We start from the raw sequence: 6578 nt of genomic DNA, 5'->3' as shown, positions 1-6578 counted from the left end.
ACAATATTCATTATACACCAAAAATTTTATCACTTGCATGATGAAAAATATATGTCAACTTAAAACATTCTAGTGCTTCCCTGGTGGCGCAGTGGTTAAGAATCCGCCTGCCAATGCAGGGGACACAGGTTCGTGCCCCGGTCCAGGAAGATCCCACATGCCGTGGAGCGGCTAGGTCCGTGAGCCACAACTACTGAGCCTGCGCGTCTGGAGCCTGTGCTCCGCAACGGGAGAGGCCGCGACAGTGAGAGGCCCGCACACCGCAATGAAGAGTGGCCCCCGCTTGCCGCAACTGGAGAAAGCCCTCGCACAGAAATGAAGACCCAACACAGCCAAAACTAAATAAATAAATAAATAAATTTATTTTTTTAAAAAAAACACATTCTAGGAAATAAGCAGTTCTTCAAAAATGTAAGGTGCATGTGTCAAAGAAAAATACATTTTTTTGAAGACCACTCTCCAAGACCTGAAATTCCTGTGTGATCCCGAATCAAGACAGAACCACATAGCAGAAAGTGAGGAAATGCATGACTAGATAACACTTCATTATTAGGTAAGTTAAGGGTCTTAAACCCCAAACTAAGATTCAAGGTTGCTAAGCAGGGCCTCAGACAGGATTTCCTTTTCCTGATTTATGATGGCCTAAATTTTAGACCCTAAAGTAGCCTAGAACTAAGGCCATGTCCTGCTCCGTTTCCAACCCCAAAGTCCCGAACCTATTCCTAGATCATACTACCACAAGTGGAAAGGCCAACAGCAGCGGAACCAGAGACAATGTAGCAAAGAGACTTGCCCTTCAACCACAGGATAAGACTGTACATCTTTCATAGCATCCAAACACAGAAACCATGACAATGGTTTAATGGAATTTAATGAACAGAGAATTTAATGAACAGAGAATCTGAGTGTCAGGAGACATTAAAAACCTATCAGAAAAACAGAAGTGCAGGAACTGGTCAAGACTAAATGTGAAACAGTAACCCCATTCTTTCTTACAAACCCTAAAGGGTCCCCCAACAAAGGCTGAAGACAGAGAAAGGGGGTGGGGGAGAGGAGAGAGACTCAGGAGTCATAGATTTTTATGTAGTTTTAAATACATAACACTTTATTTCTTTGTGTCATTTTCATATGAAGAAGCATTTAACTCTTGATAAAAGGAAGTCTTGGGAATGAGGTAAGCAGGGAAGAACTGGAGCTCAGTTATCCAAGTCTGAGACTGGGCTCCCCAGCATATTCTCAAGCCTGGTTAAGGAGGGGTTTCTACCTGGGGAGACAAGAGAGAAACAGATACAGGAAGATGCAAACCGTGGGGGGAACACAGATTGAGTCCCAAGACCACTGTGGTCTGAATCCTGCCAGGTACTCTCCTCCCAAGGGTACTAAGATGTGCTTCCGAGGAATCAGGGTTCAGGAATTCTAGGTGAGCCATGCTAAAGAATTATAATCTCAGAATCCCTTACCTCACCGTTTAAATGTGAAGAGGAAAGTGCTTCCTTATTATGTGCTGTTAGAAAAAACAATGGCCATGGAAAATGGTCATGATAAAAATTCACTAACAGTTGAGATGCTTAGAGATAATCTTATCCAAACCTCCTCATCAATTCACAGAAGAATGAGGCCCATGCCACGAAAAAAATTGTATTTTCTGAGGAAGGAGGTCTGCTGGGCCTCTCTCTTTACTGTCCTTGAGGCAAGGTTCAGGGCAGATCTCAATTCAAAAGCTCTTTCGTCAATGATTTCTAAGGGCACTGAGAGTCCTCCACTCCCTCTGGGACACCTGGTTCTTCTGGAACGTTTCAGGGGCAAAGTGAAGCGGGGTAGACGTGGGGCTTCTCACCTCAGCCCAAAGTCGGCCACGGCTCCGTACACTGACGTCTGCAGTTGTAGACACAACACCTCTTGGACCCACTGCAACCTCTATCGCGCTGGCACAGAGGTAAGAGGACGAAAGGGCAGGAAAGAAAAAAATCTGGGCAATAGCCGGGTTTCCTGATAGCTGGGGGGAAAACGCCAGAGGGTGAGGTGCGGACGCCAGGGCATCAGCGACAGCTTGTCCCATGGATTCCTCGTAGGAGGAAGCGTCCCCCCTACCCCCGCCCAACCACACCTAGAACCGCCACGCCCTCCATGCACCCTTGCGGAATCCAGGCTGTGCCAAGTGGAGAAAGAGCAGGAGGAAGACCACAGTGGGCGCCGGGAGGCCGCTCAGCTTCATGACGCGAGAAAAGCGTGTGGGTGAACGTGGAGGCTAGATCTCGGTTGATATCGACGCTGGCAGGCAACCGCCAGCAGGGGGAGCTGTAGTTCCCAGGGCCCAGGGTCAAAAGCGCCTGAATTTGACCAGAAGATATCAGCTCTCTCACCCCTGAAAAAGGCACTGTAATAACCTCTGGGGCATAACTTGTGAAAACCCGCAAGTCCTCACTCTTCTTCAGGGAGTGGCAGGGCTGGCCTGGCCCTTAATAATTCTTGCTTTATGCAGTGGCTTCGGAAGCAATAGGAGGGAATGGTCTTTGCCAGAGCATTTATCAGGTCTGACAAACTCCCCCCTTCTCACTTTGTATCCAGGACAATTTAACCCCAACCCTCCCAACAGATTTCGGAAATGGGTACATTTGAAGACTTTACTTTGAACAAATTAACTTTTGGAACCCACCCAGGTACAAAGACAAGGCAAGATAGTAAGCTATTAGCAAAATAATATGGAGAATATCGTGCATTGGGCACTGCGTAAGTTTAAGTGGTCTAATGAATGTTTTCTACTTTGATGCTGCCTTGATGTCTCCATTACTTTGTATAAACTTTGTTTGTTACTAAGGTCAAAAGTCTAACTTGAGGTCATTTCGGAATGTGAACCCCAGGCCAAATAACCCTTCTAACTCTTTCTGCACTCCTGTAAAAGTGTGTGTTGTTCCCACTTGCTTGGTGACAAAGAGAGTATCTATCTTAAGCAGTGGCGAGAAACAGATCTATGGATGCACATAGGGGAGCTGGTACCCGGGGGGGAGGCAGAGAGATGCTGAGGAAAAAGATGGCTCCCTAGCATAGTAACTCTGTCCGCCAACTTCTCACCTGCCTTTCTCTCTCTCTCTCTCTCTCTCTTTCTTTCCTTCTTTAAAGAAGATTTTATTAGAGATATTTGCTGCAAATTTAGGCATTTTACAAAAAGAACAACAGATCTCATTCAATTGGTTTTCCACAGCACTGCACATGCCCTTTTAAAAAATTTAGAGTTGAGCTCCAAATGAAAGTTCTTTTTTTATTGAGGTAAATTTGTTATATAGCAAACTTTAAATTTTTGGCATTATATAAATTATAATTTGATATTTGTATACACTACAAAGGGAACACCAGCATAAGTCTAGTTACCGTTCATCACTATACAATTGATCCCCTTCACCCTCCCCGCAACCAGCTTCCCCTCTGGTAACCACTGATCTGTTCTCTCCATCTATGCGTTTGTTCTTGTTTTGTTTGTTTGTTCATTTGTTTTATTATTTAGATTCCACATATTAGTGAAATCATATGGTATTTGTCATTCTCCGTCTGATTTATTTCACTTAGCGTAATACACTCTAGTTCCATCCATGTTGTCACAAATGCAAGATTTCATTCTCCCACGTCCTTATCAAGGATTATATCTCCCCAGGAGGTATAAGCTGCCAATATATCTCAAACTCCCCCGGCCCCCAGCTCTACGTTTCAGGACCTAAATTCCAGCTGAGTGTGGCCAAGAGATTGGGAGCTCCATTCTTCCACCCCAACTCCACTTGTAGGGTTGAGGCTCTACCCCGCAGACTGAAGGTCAAGGATGCTGAGGCCACAGCAGCCCTTGGAATGGCTCATTCATAGGGTGGAGTTTTCATGCCAGGAAATAAATGTCTGTAAGACCAGAGGCTTCTGCCCATGCACAGAACGCTGTCTGTAAAACAGGGGTTCACCTCCAGAGAAGTGAACCACTATCTCCATCACAGCTCCATAGACATAGCTCAGAGATTTTGCCCAGGTTAAGAGGCAGTCTTTAACAACAGAAAGCTCTAAAGCTCTCCCCAAAGGAACCGACTTTTTTTGGAACAGAGTGTGGGAAAGTTCAAGCTGGAAGGCACTCTTAAAAACAATGGAGAGCCAAAAATAAATAAATAAATAAATTTTAAAAAAAACAACAACAAACAATGGAGAGGGGCTTCCCTGGTGGCGCAGTGGTTGAGTCCACCTGCCAATGCAGGGGACGTGGGTTTGAGCCCTGGTCCAGGAATATCCACATGCCGTGGAGCAACTAAGCCAGTGGCCGCAACCACTGAGCCTGTGCTCTAGAGCCCGCAAGCCACAAGTACTGAGCCCATGCGCCACAACTATTGAAGCCGGCGTGCCTAAAGCCCGTGCTCTGCAACAAGAGAAGCCACCGCAATGAGAAGCCCACACACCGCAACGAAAAGTAGCCCCCGCTCGTAACTAAAGCCCGCATGCAGCAACGAAGACCCAACACAGCCAAAAATAAACAAATAAAATAAATAAGTTTATTTTAAAAATTAAAAAACATTGGAGATTTTGGTGGTAAGCAATTAGGAGGAAGCTGCCGCTCCGTGAGAGCAAAAAACTCAACTACAGGCTAACTAGTTTACCTTTAAGTCAGATTTGAAGGTAACTCCCAGAGAGATTCACAGAAAAATAAAACTAAGAAGAACCTCCTAGGTGCAGCAAAATGGATGGACCTAGAGATTATGATACTAAGTGAAGTAAGTCGGAGAGAGAAAGACAGATACCATATGACATCACTTATATGTGCAATCTAAAATATGGCACAAATGAACTTATTTACAAAACAGAACCAGACTCACAGATATAGAGCACAGACTTGCGGTCGCCAAGGGGGAGGGGGGTGGGGGAGGGATGGATTGGTAGTTTGGGATTAGCAGATGCAAACTATTGTATATAGGATGGATAAACAAGTTCCTATTGTATAGCACAGGGAACTATATTCAATATCCTGTGATAAACCATAATGGAATAGAATATGAAAAAGAATGTGTGTGTGTATATATATATATAAAAAAAACTGAATCACTTTGCTCTACAGCAGAAATTAACACAACATTGTAAGTCAACTATACTTCAATAAAATAAATTAAAAAAAAAAAAAAGAACCTCCTGTGGTCAGAGCAAACCTCAAAGACAAACCTCAAAACCTACCTCTGCAAAGCGGCCCAAATAATTGGAAAAGACTGTGTAGCAATTTATGCCACAGGGGATTTTTGGAAAAAAATAGAGCCATTCGCTTGCAATTTAGTGGAGCCTAAAAACTGAGTGTCATGCTGACAGTCACATAGCTTAACCGGAAGATCAGGAAAGACGGCTGAGGAGACTGTCTGATGATAACTTTCCTAAAGTAACAATTACGGGTTGGTACGTGGGAAAGGACTTAAGCTTGTTGGAAATTTTCCAGCGTTTGAGTATGTTTAGTGCTTCGAGAGATCCAATGTTCTGGGGTAATGGGATTAGGATAGATCAGTGGTTCTCAATCAGGATGATTCTGTGCCCCTGAGGACATTGGGCAGTGCCTGGGGATATTTTGCCATAACTTGGGGGGAATGATCTTTCTAGTATGTAGAGCTCAGGAGTGCTGCCAAACATCCTACAATCCACAGGAAAGCCCTGATCCCCACAAGTGGTAATAGTGTCAAAGGTAAGAAATCCTGGGTCAGATATATTGGGCCAGTATTTGTGTTCATCAAGGACAATTCCTTTGGGGAAACTGAAGGAAGAAAAGACATAATTGAGCATTGATAGCAGCATTATCAAGCAGATTTTGGTCAGCTGTCCTTCTGTGTCCAGACCTTTATGAAACATTGGTTCTTTCAGCTCACAATACCTAAAGGTGTCCTAATGCATAGATTCCAGATTCTCAGCAGGAGAACGTCAGCTCTTGGCTTTATTTTAAAGGTCCAGTTTTTTCATCAGACGTTTGGCTTGAGTTTTAGTTTTCTTACTTTTCAGAGCCCATTGAACATCTCAGTAACATGTTTGAAATCATATTAATACATTTATTTTTTAATTGAGGTGTAATTGACATATAGCATTATATTAGCTTCAGGTGTACAACATAATGATTCAGTATTTGTATACACTTCGAAATGATCACAACAATAAGTCCAATGACTGATTTCAACGTCACCAAAATTGTCATAAAAATATATCAACTGAAATAGAACATACAATAATGGTGAGGGAATACACACAACATAATGGAAGAAAAGAGAAACTCAATGCTTATGGGAATTTACAAATGATAAAGGCAGAATTCCCCGTCACCAGAGAAATGTTAGATAACTCGGTAAATGATATCGAGACAGATTATCAGCAGTTAAGGGGGAAATACTGGATTTCTGTCTCACCCACTATCTTCAAATAGGTTTTAGATGATCCAGGATGTAAACATAAAACTTGAACTATAAAAATACTCAAAGAATACGTAACCGAAGTTTTGTACAGTATTGATTTGGGAATGATTTTCTGAAAGCAAATTGATACAGATAACCACATACAAATGAAAAACTTTTGTAGGACAAAATCAATCCTAC

Source organism: Balaenoptera acutorostrata, chromosome 15 (assembly GCF_949987535.1).
Source record: "Balaenoptera acutorostrata chromosome 15, mBalAcu1.1, whole genome shotgun sequence".
NCBI lineage: Eukaryota > Metazoa > Chordata > Mammalia > Artiodactyla > Balaenopteridae > Balaenoptera > Balaenoptera acutorostrata.
This window is presented reverse-complemented; position numbering follows the sequence as displayed.